At 38.9% G+C, this 23874-nt stretch overlaps 1 non-coding gene across 1 annotated transcript; it reads left to right on the top strand.

The window, feature by feature from the left end:
- The first annotated feature begins 23111 nt into the window (after window positions 1-23111).
- Window positions 23112-23219, top strand: LOC112753583 (small nucleolar RNA R71). Its single transcript, XR_003177964.1, has one exon. It is a non-coding gene; the product is annotated as a small nucleolar RNA R71 (small nucleolar RNA).
- Window positions 23220-23874: the final 655 nt, after the last annotated feature.

The raw sequence follows: 23874 nt of genomic DNA, 5'->3' as shown, positions 1-23874 counted from the left end.
CTTCCACCTGAGTCATCCTTTAAGCTCCGAATTCATCAAAGTCAATGGACACCGCTTGAAGCTGTATCATGGTGAGAAAATGATGAATGATAAGGAGCTAGAGGTCTTCCTCTTTGAGGATCCACCAATAGAAGAAGATTGAGCTTGTGGACCGTCCAACTTAAGGACGTAAAAGAAAAATGCTAGGTGGGAGACTGATAAACCCATATTTCATGAGTTCTTTTGTGCTTAATTTGAGTGATTTATACAATCCTTCACCTGCTTATTCACATTAATTGCATGGTTTTACTTTCCCTTCCTTATTATGTCATATTGTGAAAAACATGTTTCCTAAGCTTTAAAAATTAATTATTTTAATTACCTTTATTTCCATTCGATGCCGTGATTAGTGTGTTGAGTAGTTTCAGATTTTCTAAGGCAGAATGACTTAAAGGATGGAAAAGGAAACATACAAAAATGGAAGGAGAAGGCAAAATGGAGCTTTAAGGAAACTGGTATCCACGCGATCGCATGGATGACGCGATCGCGTGCCAAGCACGAATCAGCAGCGACGCGGCCGCATGACTGACGCGGTCGCATGACTGATGCGACCGCGTGGCAAGGAAAAGCTCCGAATGACGCGGCCGCGTGACCCACACGGACGCGTGACAGAGGCCACGCACCAGAAATTCCAGAATACGCCCCCAGCGAATTCTGAAGCCCTTTTTGGCCCAGATCCAAGTACAGACAGCATAGACCAGAGGTTATAAAGTGTGGGAATGCATCCATTCAAAAGAGAGCTCGCATTTTTTTACTTTTAAATGATTTAGATTTAGTTGAGAGGGAGATCTTCTCCTCTCTCTCTCTCTTTTAGGATTTAGGATTTCTTCTTGTTTTAAGAGTGACTCTCAATCCAGGTTTTACGTTCCTTTGTTTTAGCTTCCTTTTACTTTTATTTATTCCAGCACTTGAATTGACCAGTGAATTTATGAATTTCATCCATGTTATAGATTGTTATCTGAATTAATAATATTTGAGGTATTTTCAGTTCATGATTGTTCTCTTTGATTTAAGTTACCTTTGCTTCCCATCTAAGGATATTTTTATTATTCCAGCAATTTTACTTTCCCCCTTTTGGTCCTGGTTAAGAATTCAGTAACTCAACATTTATTAAACACAACATAACTGATAATCGTTATCTTGCTAATTGAGCTGAACTTAAGTAATCCCAACCTTTTCTTAGGAAATAAATAGGATTCAAAGGTCAATTTAATTAGTCCCTTGACTCTCCTTTGCCCTAGTAAAAGTTGACCAAGTGGAGTTTAGATTCAACTTTCATTATAGTTGAGAGAGATAACTACGTTGGACCTCCAACTTCTCTTACCTTGCCAAAAGTCTGCTTTACAGTATTTATTTATTTTAATTGCCATTTACTTTACCTGTCATTTAAATTACTTGCTTCTCATCTTCTAAACCCCGATTACAACCTTTATAGCCAATAATAAGAACATACTTCCTCGCAGTTCCTTGAGAAGACGACCCGAGGTTTGAATACTCGATTAACAATTTTTAAAGGAGTTTGTTACTTTTACACCCAAAACGTTTGTACGAAGGAATTTTTGTCGGTTTAGAGACTATATCTACAACGCGACTGTTTCTATGAATCTCTTTACTGGTAAGAATCCCGACATCAAAATGGCGCCGTTGCCGAGGAACTGCTAACGTGTGCCTTATTATTGGTTATTGTAAATATTTTTCTTTTGCTTGTTTATTTAATTTTGTTTTTCCTTTTTATCTTTATTTGCTACTATGAACTCTCACCCCTCTCGCTTTGAGTTTGGTTCTAATATTGTTAAGGGAAATAGAAGTTACAGCAGGAATGTGCATCAAGGTCAGACCAATCAAGGATGGATGAAACCAAGAGGATCTAATCAACCCTTTTGGCAGCAACACCCTCCGAGATATCCTGGACAAAGACCATTCTACAGTGCATACCCAGCTGAAAGACATAGTGGACAACCTTGTAACTACCAACAAGCCCCACCCCATGCATATAAACCATCCTTTCAACATAACCTCGAACCACCACACTCACAAGCTTCTCTTCACCATTCGCCACCATATGATCCTTCTTTACCCCAATACCAATCCAATCGTTCCCAGTCACCACCACTTTCCTTTGTATCATGTCCAAGTCCAGCAACCCGAGAAGCAGAGGATCGCCTAAGAGAAACAGTAATTAAATTTTAAACAACCATTCAACAACTGGAGCAAGCGATGATTCAATGGGCTTCTAGGCGCTCAAATACACAAGGATCAGCCACAGCTCCATGTGGACAGCCCAATGAAGAGCAGAGCATGAAGGAATTGCCAGAAACTCCAGTGGACAAGACAGAGAATGAATTTGTACTAGAACAATTAGAAAAAGCTGTCTTTGTTCAAGAAGAAGAGTTGGTTGAAGATCTAGGAGATGCTGAACCTCCATGGGAATCCAGAATTGAGGAAAACGCCGTCAAGGAGACTACAGTTTATGCTAAGGAGGATATTTCTCCAAGGCAAGTCGTTTATGAAGAATCAGACGGAATAATCCAAGAAACAAATTCCCTCGATAATGATAGTCACAAGTCTAACTCTCTTAGTGATGAACTTGCATCCGCAAGTGAATTCTCTGAGATCGAAGAATCTTCCCCAAGTGAATATGAAGATGATGTAAAGGTAGATTTCTCTCAACCTCCAATCTATGACTCAAGTGATGAGGAAGACACAGAAGACTTTGACCAGGACACAGATACAATTGAAAATCTTTGCAAAGAAGTGGAGGAATTCACAGAAGAGCACAAGGAAATGGAACTTGCAGAACCACCAAAAACACCTATCCCAAGGCCATTACCACCTAATACAAGCTTGAAGTGGGTACAATCCTTAACTTATAATTTTACTTATTCATTTGAATATGGATTGCTTGAAACAGATGGCCAGCTTAGAGCTCTCTGCGGCTTTAAGAGTAAGAGGGAAATGGCTCGTACTCAGAGCTGGTGCACAAGGCTCAATAAGTTTCCACGCTTCACTTCGAAGTACACGGATTGGTATCATGCTCAATTACATGGATCACGGAAAATGTTTGGTCACCAAGGTGAGATTCTACTTTTTAACCCGCCCGAATGGAAACATGCAGATCAAGACGGAGGCGGATTTAAAAGCAAGGCTTGGAATCCTGGACTCTATCCTGACATTCGTGGTCCCGGGAGCCTGAAAATCTGTTTGGAGCTGCTCAGAAGCTTTGCATGCCTAGTTTGGGACCCCGGAGGCTATTGGCATTCCAAGCACTGGTGGAGATTTTTGGACGAATTTAAACATAAACCACCATAACAAGATACTCCTCCAATGTCAAACTTAAGGACTTTAACTAAAAGTGCTAGGTGGGAGACAACCCACCATGGTATGGTCGCTTCTTTTTCAATTTATTTCTTGTTAAATGCTTTCATTTTTCCTTTTTCATTTTAATCTATTAAACCTAGAATCATGCATAGTATTCATGTTAATCATTGCATTCTGCATTTTTCATGCATATAAAAAAAAAGGGTGCACGACGCGACCGCATGCCCCATGCGATCGCGTCATATTGCGAAAGACACCACCCGCGCGACCGCGTGACCCACGTGGCCGCGTGACCCACGCGACCGCGTGATATATATATCGGCGTAAGGATCCAACGAACAGAAAGTTAGGCTGGAATCGTGCGGCCCTTGTGCGTTTCGCACAAATTGGCCCACGCGATCGCATGCCCCATGCGATCGCGTCACTTGCACAATACCAATCCCACGCGAACGCGTGAGCGACGCGATCGCATCGCATGGATTGCACATCATCCCAAAAGGAGACAGAGAGTTGCGCTAAAACGGCGCTGGAGTCGTGCATTTAGCACGAATTCCAGTGACGCGATCCCGTGACCCACGCGATCGCGTCACCCTTCTTTCCCCCCTCTCATGCGATCGCGCGCCCCACGCGATCGCGTCACTCCCATTTTCACCCCAACCACGCGACCGCGTGCGCCACGCGGCTGCGTGGATTCGAAAATATAACCCCCCCAACCACGCGAACCCTATCAGTCGCGCAGCCCCCGACCCCCAACCCTCTTCTCCCTCTCTGCTCCTTCTTCCTCCTTTTTCCTCCAGCACCAGCCGCACCACAGGCATCGGTCCCACATCAGATTGAGGTTGCGGATCTTGAGATCCCGATCCAGTCAGCACCTCCTCCACAGCAGCCAGACCCTCAGCCCACCACCACCACTGAGACTCCAGCTACCATCCCTACCAGTGATGACACTCCTTCACACCCGGCTTGAATGAGCATCGAGGATGATGCTTCCTTTTAAGTGTGGGGAGGTCGCCATCTCTGGCGTTTATTTTGGTGAACCACTACATACTTTTTCTTTTATTTTGGATATTTATTGTATTTTTCTTTTTACTGTTATTTTCTGAGTACTTATACATTGCTTTTATTTATTTTTACTCTATTTTCTGCATTTTGCATTCTTAGTTCATATTTTAGCCATTTAGTTTATTTTAGTTATTTAGTTTAGTTTGCAATTCTGATTTTTTAGTGGATTAATTAGTATAGCTTACCCTTTTTAGCATAAGATAGTATAGTTTAAAATTGAAAAATATAAAAAGGAAGTAAGCTAGGAAATTGAACATAACAGATTTAAATCCATAAAACTTGTATATAGCATTACATGATGAAGTTAAGCTGACAACATTTCATCAAGGAGGAACATTAAAACGTTAAAAGCTACCCTAAATAAATTTTTTATGAGGATAATGGGAATTTTTAACTAAACCTGCATACAATATATAAATGATATATGATGCTTGAGTTAGAGAACACACAGCCTGTGAGTCTTGAGCTTAATTGTATGGTTGCATTCAAACCATAATTTTATTTCTGTGTGTTTCATTTCTTTTTATTCTGATGTTCTTTCCTTTGCTTTAATCTATATGTCCAATTATAGAATATAGAATAGATACATACCAAGAGAATGATTGAGGCCATCAATTGATTTCAGCTCACTTACCCCAAATTAGCCTATCTTTTATATCACCCTTGTTAGCCCCCTTGAGCCTTTTAAAAACCCCTTTATTCTATTTAGCCAAATTAATAGCCTTAAGCAGAAAAACAAAAGAAAATCCCAAGTGAATCCTTGGTTAGCTTAAGATAGAAAATTATGAATAGAGTTAAATGTGGGAAACCTTTTGGGAACATGGATGGTAGAAACAAAAAGGTAGAGAAGTTAAAAGAAATAAAATAAATTTGGGAAGCATTCTCATGAGAAAATCAAAGTGATATAATTGCCATGTGCCTTGAAAAAAAAGAGTTATTTTTCAGCATTTAAATAAAAGGGGGATACAAAAGAATTTCCCCAATGCAAAATAAAAGCAATGCACATGGAATAAAAAAAATAAAAAGTGAAACATGAGTATGTAACAATAAGTGGGATAACATGGGAAAATAGGTGAAAAGATTTTATTTTACTAAATATGTATGTTAGGTGAGATCTTAGTCTAATTAAGGATTCACTTATTAGCTCACTTGACCCTATACATAAATCCTTACCTTTACCTTGACCCCATTACAACCTCAATTAAAGACCTCATGACTTTTTGGTATGACTATATTCTATAATTGTTGATTGGTTAGATGAAGAACAAAGCTATAGAAATTAAGAATAAAAAGAAAAATAGAGTGAATAAAATAAACACTGAGTGACTAAAGAGTAAACACAAAATCTAGTGAGGGTTCAATAACTCATCAACATATATCTATGCTTAAATTTACTAATTATTTTGCAAGGTTGTACAATGTTTTCTTTCCCATCTCATTTGCTAAAATGCTTTATTATTTAAGGGTTGGCTATATATATATATATATATATACATGACTCCTTGAGAATGTGAATTAACTTGACCACATGTAAGCTTTATATATAAGTGAATAATTTAGAGTTGCATGATGCATCATTCATTTAGGTAGTTGCATTTAAATTAGGTTGCATTGCATGACATTCCATCACTTTAACCTTAATTATTTACCTTGGATTTAGCATGAGGACATGCTAGTGTTTAAGTGTGGGGAGGTTGATAAACCCATATTTCATGAGTTCTTTTGTGCTTAATTTGAGTGATTTATACAATCCTTCACCTGCTTATTCACATTAATTACATGGTTTTACTTTCCCTTCCTTATTATGTCATATTGTGAAAAACGTGTTTCCTAAGCTTTAAAAATTAATTATTTTAATTACCTTTATTTCCATTCGATACCGTGATTAGTGTGTTGAGTAGTTTCAGATTTTCTAAGGCAGAATGACTTAAAGGATGGAAAAGGAAACATACAAAAATGGAAGGAGAAGGCAAAACGGAGCTTTAAGGAAACTGGTATCCACGCGATCGCATGGATGACGCGATCGCGTGCCAAGTACGAATCAGCAGCGACGCGGCCGCATGACTGACGCGACCGCGCGCCTTAAGCAGAACGCATATGACGCGGTCGCATGACTGACGCGACCGCGTGGCAAGGAAAAGCTCCGAATGACGCGACCGCGTGACCCACGCGGACGCGTGACAGAGGCCACGCACCAGAAATTGTAGAATACACCCCCAGCGAATTCTGAAGCCATTTTTGGCCCAGATCCAAGTACAGACAGCATTAACCAGAGGTTATAAAGTGTGTGAATGCATCCATTCAAAAGAGAGCTCGCATTTTTTTACTTTTCAATGATTTAGATTTAGTTGAGAGGGAGATCTTCTCCTCTCTCTCTTTTAGGATTTAGGATTTCTTCTTGTTTTAAGAGTGACTCTCAATCCAGGTTTTACGTTCCTTTGTTTTAGCTTCCTTTTACTTTTATTTATTCCAGCACTTGAATTGATCAGTGAATTTATGAATTTCATCCATGTTATAGATTGTTATCTGAATTAATAATATTTGAGGTATTTTCAGTTCATGATTGTTCTCTTTGATTTAAGTTACCATTGCTTCCCATCTAAGGATATTTTTATTATTCCAGCAATTTTAGTTTCCCCCTTTTGGTCCTGGTTAAGAATTCAGTAACTCAACATTTATTAAACTCAACATAACTGATAATCATTATCTTGCTAATTGAGCTGAACTTAAGTAATCCCAACCTTTTCTTAGGAAATAAATAGGATTCAAAGGTCAATTTAATTAGTCCTTTGACTCTCCTTTGCCCTAGTAAAAGTTGACCAAGTGGAGTTTAGATTCAACTTTCATTATAGTTGAGAGAGATAACTACGTTGGACCTCCAACTTCTCTTACCTTGCCAAAAGTCTGCTTTACAGTATTTATTTATTTTAATTGCCATTTACTTTACCTGTCATTTAAATTACTTGCTTCTCATCTTCTAAACCCCGATTACAACCTTTATAGCTAATAATAAGAACATACTTCCTCGCAGTTCCTTGAGAAGACGACCCGAGGTTTGAATACTCGGTTAACAATTTTTAAAGGGGTTTGTTACTTGTGACACCCAAAATGTTTGTACGAAGGGATTTTTGTCGGTTTAGAGACTATATCTACAACGCGACTGTTTCTATGAACCTCTTTACTGGTAAGAATCCCGACGTCAGAGACAACCCCCAATGGTCTGATCTTTCATTTTTATTCTTAGTTTTATCTTATTTTTATCAAGTGTTACTTTATAAATTCTGCATAAATCATCTGCAATCTGCATAATAATAAAAAAAATGGGGGGGGAGGGGAAGGGCATTCGACGCGCACGCATCACTTGTGAATGCCACAGGAATAGGTATTGAACAGAGAGTTACGCGGGAGTGGCGCTAGTACCATGCTTTGCGCGCAAACAAGCCCACGCGTACGTGTACCTCACGCGTGACCCTGGAAATCGGTGTAAATAGCGTGCTGAATAGAGAGTTGTGATGGTATGGGTTTGGTACTGTGCTAGAAGCACAAAATCACTCACGCGTACGCGTCCGCGTCCCTTAACTTTCATACCACCCACGCGTGCGCGCACCTGACGCGCACGCGTCAGATGCAAATTTTGGTTTCTATGCTATGCGAACAGAGAGTTATGCGTGTGCACGGCTGCTCTCGCGCGACTGGCACAACCAAGGGCACGCGTACGCTTGCCAGACGCTTATGCATCCACTTAAACTTTGCGCAACCCACGCGTACGTGTGCGGTACGCGTGCGCGTCGCATGCGCCGCCTCACTTACACCAGTACATCGCCTGATGAGAAGAACTTTTGCGTGGTCTAGAAATTTGCGGATAAATTCTTGTTGCAAATATAGTTTCTAAACCTTCAAAAGTCCTTTCATACAAACGTTTTGGTTGTCACAAGTAACAAACCCCTTTAAATTTGATAACCGAGTATTTAAACCTCGGGTCGTCTTCTCAAGGAATTGTAGGGAGGTATGTTCTTATTATTGGTTATGAGTTTGTAAATTGGGGGTTTTGAAAGTAAGGAAGCAGTATGTTGAACAAAAACAATAAAATAAAATAGTAATAATAAAATAAAATCTAGGCAAGGTATTAGAAATTAGAGGTCCTATCCTAGCTATCCTTATCAATGATGATGAAAATTGAATCTTAATTCCACTTTGTTAACCTTTACTAAGGCAAAGGAAGGTCAAGGGATTAATTGGTTTGATCTTTAGATCCTATTTATTTCCTAAGAATAGATTGGGATTATTGAAGTTCAATTTAATTAACAAAGATAACAATTATCAATCATGTTTGAGTTTGATAACTCCTGAGTTACTGATTTCTTAACCAAGACCAAAAAGGAGAAAAGTAAATCTACTGGAATAAAAATGTCTTCAGATGGGAATAACAATAATGTAAATAAAAGAAAGCAATAATAAACTGAAATACCTCAATTAGCACTAATAAAGATATCAAATGTAACATGGAAGAGTTCATAAATTAAATTAGAAAAATAAAGAAAAGGAAAATTGAACCTGGGATTGAGAGTCACTCCTAAAACTAAGAGAAATCCTAAATCCTAATCCTAAGAGAGAGGATTGAACCTCTCTCTCTCTAAAAACTACATCTACTCCTAAAATTGTGAATATAAAAGCCCTGATTATGAATGAATGGATTCCCCCACTTTATAGCCTCTAATCTGTGTGTTCTGGGCTGAAAACTGGGTCAGAAACAGCCCCCGGAGAAGAAATCTGCCACGCTGGTTTTTCGTCACTGCGACACATCCGCATGGAGCATGCGATCGTGTCGCCTAGCATCAGGGCAACTATGGCATATTATATATCAAATCGAAGCCCCAGACGTTAGCTTTCCAATGCAACTGGAACCGCATCGTTTGGACCTTTGTAGCTCAAGTTATGACTGTTTGAATGCGAAGAGGTCAGGCTGACAACTTTGCAGTTCCTTCAACTTCTTGTATTCCTTCCACTTTTGCATGCTTCCTTTCCATCCTCCAAGCCATTCCTGCCCTGTAATCTTTAAAAACACTTAACATACATAACAAGGTATCGAATGGTGATAAGGGGAAATTAATTTTTGGTAATTAAAAGGCTCGGAAGCAAGTTTCCAATTATAGAATAAAATTAGGAAGGAAATATAAAACCATGCAAATATAATGAATAAGTGGGTAAATAGTTGATGAAATCCACTCAATTGAACACAAGATAAACCATAAAATAGTGGTTTATCACCGTCCAGATTTCAATTTTTCCCCTCCCAAATCCTGATTCTCTTTCATTCCTAATTCTTTCTTCTTTCTTCTTCTTTCTTTCCTCCTTCTTACTTCTTACTTCCTACTACTTTCTCCTTCCCTTCTTCAACTTCTCCCTCAGGTTTCTTTCTCCCCTCTACTCTTTCATTCTTCTTTCAATTATTGCATTTATTTATTTTTCTTTCTTCTCAAATATTATATTAGCTTATTATTTATGGTTTCTTTTTCATTCTTTTATCATGCATTTTTTATGTTGGTGTTGGAACTTTATTTGGGTATTACTTTATTATCATTGAGCTTGTGGATATTATGAGGAGTGATTTGACAATTGACATTTAATTTTGGCTCTCATATATATTTAGATTCATTATTTTAATTCCTATTTTAACTTGTACACCAAGTATTTGTGGAAAAGCTCTCAAGGCATTTTGAACTCTTTTCTACTTTACTCTCACACTTTAATGCCTCTCTTTTTCACAAACACTTGTAATCCACACTTATTGGGATTATCATTCACAATTGTCATCATACAAGTGCTCTTAATTTGGTACATTCCATAATTGATGCTTGAGTTATGCTTCTCATGCCTATTACTTGCATGCTTTTAACCCTCTTGCACTACAAGAAAACAAGCTTTTTGCTACGCTTTTAAAGCGTGGAAAAAAGTCTAAAAATGCATAGCGATAGCTTTTCGCTACGCTTTTTGAGCTACCGACACACTTTTGAAAGGGTCACAACTGCAAGGGTGCCGGTTGCTCTATCGCCACGCTTTTGCTGACCTATTGCCACGCTTTATCTTTTGCCACGCTTTAAAAGATCGCCACGCTTTAAAAGCGTGGCCATATGTGCCAAATATGGCTACACTTTTAAAGCGTGCCAACAGCAAGATATGGCTACGCTTTTAAAGCGTACCAATAGAGAGACATATGGCTACGCTTTAAAAGCGTGCCAACAGGAAGACATATGGCTACGCTTTTAAAGTGTCCCGATAATGAGATATAACCACGCTTTTTAAGTTGTGTGCCTAGATACAAACCTATTGTCACGCTTTATAGCTAAATCAAATTAAAAAAAAAAATCTGATAAAAGCTTACATGGGAGCACTCAAATTTATGTTCCTTCATTCAATACTTGGTAAAAGCCTACAACAATGTCATCTGTATACATGCAACAGCCACGCACATGAAATTTACAAACATTAACAAAAATAAATTTCTAAGAAGAGAATTAAGAATTATACAAGACACAGATTTTACAAACTCTGACTCTAATAGCTTTACTTTCTTTAGATATTTTCTTCACTCCTCGGTTCTATCACCTAGTTGACCAAAGTCATTAGCCCCTGAAAAATATCATAAGAGTGTTAGACTCTTATCACTTCTATATTTTTTGAACATTTAAAGTAGTGACCAGACACTGCAAATAGCAAACTAACATTGTGATAGTGTGAACCAAACAATGTAGTGACCAGAATTTGTTCTCCAAAATAATGCCCTAACACTTCTACATGAGTTCTTTTGGCAAAGTTCCTGTAAACTTTGCTTCCAAAGTAGTCCCACTTTCTTTGTATACATGAGCAGATACATAGCAACATTATACCTGCCACAAGTATCTCATCATAATCCAGAGGGAAGAAAAACAACTATTTTGTAATCATGATCCATATTTTTAATTTCACAAAGTTAACAATTTTGTAAAAGTTTAATTTTGTTCATAAAATTGCTAATTTATAAAATATAAATGTGTTCACCTTGCTCTAATTTCATTTCTCCCCCTGGAACTTGTGCAACATCATTTGAATGTTTGTCTACTTTATCCTGAAGTTCATGTTCATCTACGCCAGGAATCAGCCCAATTCTGCGAAAGTCATAGTCCAGGTAAGATAAGTGAAGCTGATACAACAAGTCCAATTCACTAAATAATGCCACTTCAAGTAATCACAAGGAACTTTAAAGGAATCATCAATCAGATTTGATATCAAATAAATAGCACACCTTTCTTGAATTCTCAAATAAATATCATTCTGTAAATCATTCAACACATCGGCGTAAGGATATGCAAATTCTTTGAATGCCCCATAACATTCTTTGGGTGGATAATTGGGTCTTTTGCATTTGCTTGTGATTATTGTGTAATTCGCGAACTCGAAATTTACAGAACAACCTGCAGATTCAGGGGAAAACCAGTATCATGAGAACAGCTTGGCCCAGATTCCATATATATTTTAACAGCAAGTAGTAACGTCTGCAATGAGTTTGCAAACAAGCCAAGACAAAATTGGCAACTATAAAATCATGATTCATGAGGTGATACTAGATGAAAGACATAAGAAAGTGATTAAGACACATGCCATGTGGCAGCACTTTCCACTTGCTTTGTGCATTTCAAATTGATATCACCAAACTCTAACCTTTCAGGCTTCATCATATACAAGAGAAGGGAAATGCAGGATCTAATAAAATGCAGTTAACGAACATCATCCCCAAACCAGCAAATGCAGGATCATAAAATTTGAGTTAAGGAAGAACAAAAAAGACAAAGTTGACATGAATTACCTGTACATTTGCAGCCAGTGACTAGCAATATCTAATGCTAGCAAGGACAAGAAGATTAAGCCAGGCCTTTACACAAATTCAGCACAAAATTCAGGTTTACATGCCCATGCTTAAATGACAGCAAATTATGAACAATTAAAAAGGAGAAAAATCTTACATGTAAACTTGGGAAAGAACAACAAATAGACAAGCAGTGCTAATTCTGATATTAGGAAAGCCACATTAATTCAAAGAACACAAAAATCAAACAATGTAAAGAACTATAAGTTTAACAACGCATTCTTTGGCTTGTAGAAACAGAAAGAGATAGAGATAACCTGTCTGTAACCATGTTCAGAACAGCTCCGAAGGTTGACACTGAATCAAGAAAACCAAGTTAATATTTATTTATCAAATAGACTAGTTACCTTTTTAAACTAAACAAGTTAGTATAGAGGAAATGATGTCCCATTCCGTGGTCAAGACTTACCACAAAGCCCTTAAGTCTGAACCCAATAGATTTTTAAAACAACGTCTAATCTTACCACTTCAGCAAAACTTTATTAGAAAGAGATAATGTGTACATAACACTCGTCAAAGAATTATATAAACAGATAGAATAAAATTGGTATGACCTCTACAAGAAAGCTTATACCTTGCTTGAATTTGAGAGTGGCCCAACCATCCACAGCATCACATACAAAGCTGGTAACAGAAAATAGCTATATTATGCTCCAGATCCCATATCATTAAAGAAGAGAAAGTTCAAAAATAGAAAAAAGTGCATAAAAATTGTATCCCACCTGAAAAAATAGAGAATAGAGAACAATATTTTATTTGTAAAACATACATGGAAAGCATAGCAGTTTAAAAGAACCCCGGTATATCCTGCATCATCACACACATGGTAAATATAGTGTACCCATGATGAATTACAAAAACCAGAATTTAGACATGAGAGATATTTCTATAGGAATCTAATAGTGGACAGTGTTTAACTCTATTGCCCTTGAGTAACACCCTTTTGCTTGAAAATTCAAATGCAAAGACATGGTATAATCCAACTAATAGCCTCAGTCCCCAAGGATGGTTTTCATGGATTCATGTTTTCCAAAAACCAAATGAGACAAACAATTAATACTAGAGAAAAAAGAGTTTCAAGGGAGAAAAGACAAAGGACTCATTGGGTAGAAAGGTATACAGGATCATATACTTTCAGTCATGTTGATTTCAATTGATTAAATATTGGGTAGATTCTTAAAGCACAGTTGGCATGAATAAGAATAAGAATAGATAATGAAAAGGTATGAGAAACATGAAAAGTAATTGAGTATTGGTTGATTTTACACCCAGAAACTCAATTAGTAGAATTAAAAGCATATAGTGAGGAATGGTAACGAATGGAACCTCAATAGCATAAAAAAGTGATACTTAAATTTTGGGATTCTAATAAGATCATAGTCAATTTTAATTTTTAAGACCTGATCTAGTGTAGCATCAATGTATTGTCTAAGCTATGCTCCCAGTGATACAAATAAGATAAGCTGGTTTTTGTTGATGTTCAAAAGTACATTGACTGGTCTCTCTATCATTTAATTTAGTAACCTGAAAAAATAGATGAAAGCAAAATAAGACAAAACAGATTTCTTTAGTAAGTCGCAAACAAAGTAAAAAGCAAAGTCAATCATAAAATCACTATGATAGTTTTTTTGACAAGATAATTAAAGGCTTAGTCCAAAAAAAATTAATAAGGAAAATTTTTCATTTAGCAGCTGAAGATCTTGCGCAATGAACCAAAACCCAAGGAGGAACCCTTACAAGAGTGCAATCTCATATGATCCAAAATTGATCTCACAAATCACGACAAGAAAAACGGCATCATCAAATTCGAAGCATGAACATGTCATAAATCTTCAAACAAAGCAGACATGCAAATAAAAACACGAATCATGAAACCCCAAATATTCAAATTACAATGCACTTTAATACAAAAAAAAGGAACAATATTTTTTCTTTGAAACTTGCTTAACCAGCTCAACATGACAACACTTAAACCGATTAATCAATTCAACAAAGCATCCCTTGAATCATTAAAAAAACTGATTCTGAACGAGGAGACAAAAATCACACACTAAGGAAATGAATAAAAATCACATGCAAGGACGAAGTATATGAAATGCGACAGAGAGAATGAAAGATGAAATTACAAACCAGTTAGGATCTGGCGAGCGACACGATAAATGCGGCAAAAACACCCTTATCATTGGTCTTCGTCGTCCCGAGCTTCGTCACAATGTAGCCATCAGATTTGCTGATCGACCAGGTGAAATAGGAAAAGAAATAAAAGAAAGGAATAAGAAGATGACTTATAGGAAGGGAGCGGCGCGGAAGGGGTTAGGGGTTTGCAGCAATGGAAGGGAGCGGCGGCAAAGGGAAGCATCCACGGCGGGTGAGCGGAAGGAGTCATCGCCAGAGAGAGTCACCGCAGAAGGAGGGTTAGGGGTGCCGGAAGAGGGACTAGGCATTGCGAGCACAGCGACGTTCTTCACGGAGTGTCGTCGTTGCGGTGACGGCGAGGCACAATGAAGGAGGAGGAGTTAGGGCACAATGGAGTGTATCGTCGTGTTGGGGCTTTTGAAGGAGGAGTTAGGGCAGGGCACGAACAAGAGAAGCTTTTTCTCTAAGTCTTTAAACGAAGAAGGAGCTTTTTTAATTAATTCTAGTGTTTTTTTTTTTGGGAATCTTTTGGCCACACTTTTGAAGCGTGCCAAAAGGCTTATAGGAAATGGCTACGCTTTTTGAATGTCGCGATAATATAACCCTGTTGATACGTTTTAAAAGCATGCCAGTTTCTCTCTACTGCTACGCTTTTTAAGCGAGGCAATTAAAAGCATGGCCAAATCTCGCATCAATTGTCACTCTCATAAAAGCGTGGTCATTGACACTTTTCACCACGCTTTTAAAGCGTAGCAAAAAAACGTGGCTAAATCTCTATTATATCACCACCCTCATAAAAGCGTGGCCATAGACCACTTTTGGCTACGCTTTTAAAGCGTAGCAAAAAAAAACGTGGCCATAGGCCTTTTTTCTTGTAGTGTTGCATCTAATTGTTATGAATTGCCTTTATGATTTTTACTTAATGTCTTCCATGCATGTTGTAGCTACCATGTATAGGACATCATTATTACTTTGGCATTCATTATTACTTGGGATTCCCTCCTTCCAATTGTTTGTAATATATATTTGAATTTAATTCTCCTTCTTCCTTCTCTAGGATGGCCACTAAAAGACGAAAAGAGAAGGCTTCTGAAAAGCCACCGGCAAAGAGAGGAACCAAGAGAACTCCGGCTAAGGCACCACCATCTACCAGCATCAAGCCGCTAACAAAGCGGGTAAAGAGGATCATTAAAGTTGATGAAGCAGAGAAAGCCTTTCTCGCACGGGACTCCACACGGTTCACTAACCGTTTGATAAACCTCGATTTCATGGTTTATCTTGTGCTTATTTTGGGGAATTTTATCACGTTTTTCCATATTTATTCAATGAAATAACATGGTTTTGTAATTCTCCCTTAATTTATGCTTAAATGTAAAAACATGCTTTTTAGGCCTTAAAATGGTGATTTTAATTCACCTTAATTTCATTCGATGCCTTGATGTGTTTGTTGAGCGATTTCAGTTTCACAAGGCAAGTATTGGATGGAAGAAATAAGGAGAAAAGCATACAAAGTGGAGAATGCATGAAAGAACAAGGATTAAGAATGCATCAATGGGCGCGCACGCGTACAAGGCGCACACACGCAAGAGTGATGTCACATAAGGACGTGCACGCGTACAAGGCGCGCACGCGCGAAAATGGTTTTACATAGTTACGCACACGCGTACATGCCGCATCCACGCGAATGAAGAATTTGCCAATCGACGCGCACGCGCACATGGCGCGTACGCACCGATACCAACACGTGACTCACTTAAAGGCAAAATGCTGGGGGCAATTTCTGAGCTATCCAGGCCCAAATCCAACTTGTTCCTGAGTGTATTTCATGCAGGATTGAAGTCCAAGCAAAGGGGGAGCAATTGTTTGTAGTTTTTGGCATCATGTAGGTTAGTTTCTAGAGAGAGAAGCTCCCTCTTCTCTCTAGAATTAGGTTAGGTTAATCTCTCCTAGATCAAGGTTCAATCACATCTTTTCATCTTGTTTCCTTTACGATTTCTTGCTTCTACACTTTCATTCTCGTAGTTTGTAGTGTTAATTTTACTTTTATGCTTCTTTCATGTTCATGAACTCTTGTTGGATTTGGATCTTTTCTCTAATGCAATTTAATGTTTGATGTTCTTTTTATTGATGATTTGAGTTGTTAATTTACCTTCCTTGCAATTGGTAGTTGGTAGATTTATTATTCTTGCATTTTTACTATGCTTTCCTTTTATGCCTACCGGTATGCGAAATTGTGATCATCAACAATGGCGCCAAAGGACTTGGAGCTCTCAAACGTGAATCACACTTTGTCACAATTCCGCACAACTAACCAGCAAGTGCACTGGGTCGTCCAAGTAATACCTTACGTGAGTAAGGGTTGATCCCACGGAGACTGTCGGCTTGAAGCAAGCTATGGTCACCTTGTAAATCTCAGTCAGGCGAATTCAGATGGTGTGAGAGAATTGATAATTAAAAGATGAATAAAACATAAAATAAAGATAGAGATACTTATGTAATTCTTTGGTTGGAATTTCAGATAGGCATATGAAGATGCTTTGTTCCTCCTGAACCTCTGCTTTCCTATTGCCTTCTTCCAATCATTCATACTCCTTTCCGTGGCAAGCTTTATGTTGGGCATCACCGTTGTCAATGGCCACTTCCCGTCCTCTCAGTGAAAACGTTCCAAATGCGCTATCACCGCACGACTAATCATCTGTCGGTTCTCGATCATGCTGGAATAGGATCCATTGATCCTTTTGCGTCTGTCACACGCCCAACAATTGCGAGTTTGAAGCTCGTCACAGTCATCCCTTCCCAGATCCTACTCAGAATACCACAGACAAGGTTTAGACGTTCCGAATCTCAGGAATGGCCGCCAATAATTCTAGCCTATACCACGAAGGTTCCAATCTTAGATTAGAAACCCAAGAGATACGCATTCAAGCCATTGCTAGTAGAACAGAGGTTGTTGTCAGGCACATGTTCATAGGTGAGAATGATGATGAGTGTCACGGATCATCACATTCATCAAGTTGAAGAACGAACGAATATCTTGGAGAAGAAATAGACTTGAGTTGAATAGAAAAACAATAGTACTTTGTATTAATTCATGAAGAACAGCAGAGCTCCATACCTTAATCTATAGTGTGTAGAAACTCCACCGTTTGAAAATACAAAAGTGATAATGGTGTAAGCATGGCCGAATGGCCAGCCTCCAAGGTCTAGGGACTAAACGTCCGAAGATGAAAATACAATAGCAAAAGGTCCTATTTATAGAAAACTAGTAGCCTAGGGTTTACAGAAATCAGTAATTAATGCAGAAATCTTCTTCCGGGCCCACTTGGTGTGTGCTTGGGCTGAGCATTGAAGCTTTCATGTGTAGAGACTTTTCTTGGAGTTAAACGCCAGCTTTTGTGCCAGTTTGGGCGTTTAACTACAGCTTTTGTGCCAGTTTTGGAGTTAAACGCCAGAATTCTTGAGCTGACTTGGAACGCCTGTTTGGGCCATCAAATTTCGGGAAAAGTATAGACTATTATATATTACTGGAAAGCCCAGGATGTCTACTTTCTAACGCAATTGAGATCGCACCAATTAGATTTTTGTAACTCTAGAAAATCCACTTTGAGTGCAGGGAGGTCAGAATCCAACAGCATCTGCGGTCCTTTTTCAGCCTCTGAATCAGATTTTTGCTCAGGTCCCTCAATTTCAGCCAGAAAATACCTAAAATCACAGAAAAACACACAAACTCATAGTAAAGTCCAGAAGAGTGATTTTTATTTAAAAACTAATAAAAATATTATAAAACTAACTAAAATATACTAAAAACATACTAAAAATAATGCCAAAAAGCATATAAATTATCTGCTCATCACAACACCAAACTTAAATTGTTGCTTGTCCCCAAGCATCTGAAAATCAAATAGGATAAAAATAAGAGAATATACAATGAATTCCAAAAACATCTATGAATATCAGTATTAATTAGATGAGCGGGGCTTTTAACTTTTTGCTTCTGAACAGTTTTGGCATCTCACTTTATCCTTTGAAGTTTAGAATGATTGGCTTCTATAGGAACTCAGAATCTAGATAGTGCTTTTGATTCTCCTAGTTAAGTATGTTGATTCTTGAACACAGCTATTTTATGAGTCTTGGCCGTGGCCCTAAGCACTTTATTTTCCAGTATTACCACCGGATACATAAATGCCACAGACACAACTGGGTGAACCTTTTTAGATTGTGACTCAGCTTTGCTAGAGTCCCCAATTAGAGGTGTCCAGGGTTCTTAAGCACACTCTTCTTTTTGCTTTGGACCTCGACTTTAACCGCTCAGTCTCAATTTTTCACTTGACACCTTCACGCCACAAGCACATGGTTAGGGACAGCTTGGTTGAGCCGCTTAGGCCAGGATTTTATTCCTGTGGGCCCTCCTATCCACTGATACTCAAAGCCTTGGATCCTTTTTATCACCCTTGCCTTTTGGTTTAAAAGGGTATTGGCTTTTTCTGCTTGCTTTTCTTTTTTTCTTTTTTCTTTTCTCTCTTTTTTTTTCGCATATATCCTTTTTTTTCTGCAAGCTTTTCACTGCTTTTTCTTGCTTCAAGAATCAATTTTATGATTTTTCAGATTATCAAATAACATTTCTCCTTTTCCATCATTCTTTCAAGAGCCAACAATTTTAACATTCATGAATCAACAATATCAAAAATATGCACTGTTCAAGCATTCATTCAGAAAAACAATAGTATTGCCACCACATCAAAATAACTAAACTGTTTTAAAATTTGAAATTCATGCACTTCTTTTTCTTTTTCACTTAAAAACATTTTTCATTTAAGAAAGGTGATGGATTCATTTTCATAGCTTTAAGGCATAGATACTTAGACACTAGTGATCATGTAATAAAGACACAAACATAAATAAACATAAAGCACAATTTTCGAAAAACAGAAAATAAAGAACAAGGAAATTAAAGAACGGGTCCACCTTAGTGATGGCGGCTTGTTCTTCCTCTTGAAGATCTTATGGAGTGCTTGAGCTCCTCAATGTCTCTTCCTTACCTTTGTTGCTCCACTCTTATGGTTCTTTGGTCTTCTCTAATTTCATGGAGGAGGATGGAATGCTCTTGGTGCTCCACCCTTAGTTGTCCCATGTTGGAACTTAATTCTCCTAGGGAGGTGTTGATTTGCTCCCAATAGTTTTGTGGAGGAAAATGCATCCCTTGAGGCATCTCAGGGATTTCATGATGAGGAGTTTTCTTATGCTCTTGGTGAGGTTCTCTCACTTGCTCCATCCTTTTCTTAGTGATGGGCTTGTCCTCATCAATGAGGATGTCTTCCTCTATGTCAATTCCAGCTGAATTGCAGAGGTGACAAATAAGATGAGGGAAGGCTAACCTTGCCACAGTAGAGGACTTGTCTGCTACCTTGTAGAGTTCTTGGGATATAACCTCATGAACTTCTACTTCCTCTCTAATCATGATGCTATGAATCATGATAGCCCGGTCTATAGTAACTTCAGATCGGTTGCTAGTAGGAATGATTGAGCGTTGGATGAACTCCAACCATCCCCTAGCCACAGGCTTGAGGTCATGCCTTCTTAGTTGAACTGGCTTTCCTCTTGAATCACTCTTCCATTGAGCTCCCTCTTCACAGATGTCCATGAGGACTTGGTCCAACCTTTGATCAAAGTTGACCCTTCTAGTGTATGGGTGTGCATCTCCTTACATCATAGGCAAATTGAATGCCACCCTTACATTTTCCAGACTAAAGTCTAAGTAATTCCCCCAGACCATTGTAAGCCAATTCATGGGGTCCGAGTTCACACTTTGATATGATTCTTGGTGATCCATGCATTGGCATAGAACTCTTGAACCATTAAGATTCCGACTTGTTGAATGGGGTTGGTGAGAACTTCCCAACCTCTTCTTCGAATCTCATGTCGGATCTCCGGATATTCGCCCATTTTGAGCTTAAAAGGGACCTCGGGGATCACCTTCTTCTTGGCCACAACTTCATAGAAGTTGTCTTGATGCACCTTTGAGAGGAGTCTCTCCATCTCCCATGACTCGGAGGTGGAAGCTTGTGCCTTCCCTTTCCTCTTTTTAGAGGTTTCTCCGGCCTTTGGTGCCATAAATGGTTATGGAAAAACAAAAAGCTTTAGCTTTTACCACACCAAACTTATAAGGTTGCTCATCCTCGAGCAAAAAAAGAAAGAAGAGAGTAGAAGAAGAATAAATAGAGGAGATAGAGGGGGCTTTATGTTTCGGTCAAGGGGGAGAAGTAGTGTTTAGGTTGTGTAAAAATGAAGGAGTGAAGATGGGTTTATATAGGAGTGGAGAGGGGGATATGGTTCGGCCATTATGGGTGGGTTTGGGTGGGAAAGTGGTTTGAATTTGAATGGTGAGGTAGGTGGGGTTTGATAGGTGAGGGGTTTTTGGGGAAGAGGTATTGAGGTGATTGGTGAATGGGTGAAGAAGAGAGAGAGGTGGGGTAGGTGGGGATCTTGTGGGGTCCACAGATCCTGAGGTGTCAAGGATTTCTCATCCCTGCACCATGTGACGTGCAAAACGCCCCTTGCTACCAATCCTGGCATTAAACGCCAGGCTGCTGCCTATTTCTGGCGTTTAACGCCAGCTTCTTGCCTATTCCTGGCGTTAAACGCCAGTTTGGTGCCCATTTCTGGCGTTAAACGCCATGATGGTGCCAGACTGGGCTTTTAACGCCCATTCTGCTACCCTTACTGGCGTTTAAACGCCAGTAAGTTTCTCCTCCAGGGTGTTCTATTTTTCATTCTGTTTTTCCTTCTGTTTTTGTTTTTTTTCAATTGTTTTTGTGACTTCACATGATCATCAACCTACAGAAAACATAAAATAACAAAAGAAAATAGAAATTTAACATAAATAAGTAAAAATTGGGTTGCCTCCCAACAAGCGCTTCTTTAATGTCAATAGCTTGACAGTGGCTCTCATGGAGCCTCACAGATGTTCAGAGCAATGTTGGAACTTCCCAACACCAAACTTAGAGTTTGAGTCTGGGGGTTTAACACCAAACTTAAAGTTTGGTTGTGGCCTCCCAACACCAAACTTTGAGTTTGACTATGGGGGCTCTGTTTGACTCTGTATTGAGAGAAGCTCTTCATGCTTCCTCTCCATGGTGACAGAGGGATATCCTTGAGCTTTAAACACAAGGGGGTATTCATTCACTTGAATGATCAATTCTCCTCTGTTAACATCAATCACAGCTTTTGCTGTGGCTAGGAAAGGTCTGCCAAGAATGATGGATTCATCCATACACTTCCCAGTTTCTAAGATTATGAAATCAGCAGGGATGTAATGGTCTTCAACCTTTACCAAGACATCCTCTACAAGTCCATAAGCCTATTTCTTTGAATTGTCTACCATCTCCAGTGAGATTCTTGCAGCTTGTACCTCAATGATCCCTAGCTTCTCCATTACAGAGAGAGGCATAAGGTTTATACTTGATCCCAGGTCACAAAGAGCCTTCTCAAAGGTCATGGTGCCTATGGTACAAGGTATTGAGAACTTTCCAGGGTCTTGTCTCTTCAGAGGTAATCTCTGCCTAGTCAAGTCATCCAGTTCTTTAATGAGCAATGGAGGTTCATCCTCCCAAGTCTCATTACTAAACAACCTGGCATTTAGCTTTATGATTGCTCCAAGGTACTTAGCAACTTGCTCTTCAGTAACATCTTCATCCTCTTCAGAGGAAGAATACTCATCAGAGCTCATGAATGGCAAAAGTAAATTTAATGGAATCTCTATGGTCTTAGTCTGAGCCTCATATTCCCATGGTTCCTCATTAGGGAACTCCATGGAGGTCAGTGGACGTCCATTGAGGTCTTCCTCAGTGGAGATCACTGCCTCTTCCTCCTCTCCAGGTTCGGTCATGTGAGACGTGTTTATGGCCTTGCACTCTCGCTTTGGATTCTCTTCTGTATTGCTTGGGAGAATACTAGGAGGGAGTTCAGTAATTTTCTTACTCAGCTGACCCACTTGTGCCTCCAAATTTCTAATGGAGGACCTTGTTTTAGTCATGAAACTTTGAGTGGTTTTGATTAGATCAGAGACAATGGTTGCTAAGTCAGAGTGGTTTTGCTTAGAATTCTCTGTTTGTTGCTGAGAAGATGATGGAAAAGGTTTGCTATTGCTAAACCTGTTTCTTCCAATATTATTGTTGTTGAAACCTTGTTGAGGTCTCTGTTGATCCTTCTATGAGAGATTTGGATGATTACTCCATGAAGGATTATAGGTGTTTCCATAGGGTTCTCCCATGTAATTCACCTCTTCCATTGCTGGGTTCTCAGGATCATAAGCTTCTTCTTCAGAGGAAGCTTCCTTAGTACTGCCTGTTGCTGCTTGCATTCCAGACGGACTCTGAGAAATCATATTGACTTGTTGGGTCAATATTTTATTCTGAGCCAATATGGCATTCAGAGTATCAATCTCAAGAACTCCTTTCTTCTAAGCTATCCCATTATTCACAGGATTCCTTTCAGAAGTGTACATGAATTGGTTATTTGCAACCATTTCAATGAGTTCCTGAGCTTCTGCAGGCGTCTTCTTCAGATGAAGAGATCCTCCAGCAGAGCTATCCAATGACATCTTGGATAGTTCAGACAGACCATCATAGAAAAATCCTATGATGCTCCATTCAGAAAGCATGTCAGAAGGACATCTTCTGATCAGTTGCTTGTATCTTTCCCAAGCTTCATAGAGGGACTCACCTTCCTTCTGTCTGAAGGTTTTGACTTCCACTCTAAGCTTGCTCAATTTTTGAGGTGGAAAGAATTTTGCCAAGAAGGCATTAACTAGCTTTTCCCAATAGTTCAGGCTTTCTTTAGGTTGTGAATCCAACCATGTCCTAGCTCTATCTCTCACAGCAAAAGGAAAAAGCATAAGTTTGTAGACTTCAGGGTCAACCCCATTGGTCTTGACAGTGTCACAGATTTGCAAGAATTCAGCTAAGAACTGATGAGGATCTTCTAATGGAAGTCCATGAAACTTACAATTCTGTTGCATTAGAGAAACTAATTGAGGCTTAAGCTCAAAGTTGTTTGCTCCAATGGCAGGGATTGAGATGCTTCTCCCATAGAAGTCAGGAGTAGGTGCAGTAAAGTCACCAAGCACCTTCCTTGTATTGTTGGCATTGTTATTTTCGGCTGCCATGGTTTCTTTTTCCTTGAAAAGCTCTGTTAGGCCCTCTAGAGAGAATTGTGCTTTAGCTTCTCTTAGCTTTCTCTTCAAGGTCCTTTCAGGTTCAGGATCAGCTTGAACAAGTATGCCTTTATCTTTGTTCCTGCTCATATGAAAGAGAAGAGAACAAGAAAGTAGGGAATCCTCCATGTCACAGTATAGAGATTCCTTGAGGTGTCAGAGGAAAAGAAGAATAGAAGGAGGAGGTAGATAGAAGAGAATTCAA

The sequence above is a fragment of the Arachis hypogaea genome, chromosome 15 (assembly GCF_003086295.3).
Source record: "Arachis hypogaea cultivar Tifrunner chromosome 15, arahy.Tifrunner.gnm2.J5K5, whole genome shotgun sequence".
Classification (NCBI taxonomy): Eukaryota; Viridiplantae; Streptophyta; class Magnoliopsida; order Fabales; family Fabaceae; genus Arachis; species Arachis hypogaea.
Note: the sequence above shows the minus strand (reverse complement) of the source record. Positions and strands in the feature narration are given on the sequence as shown.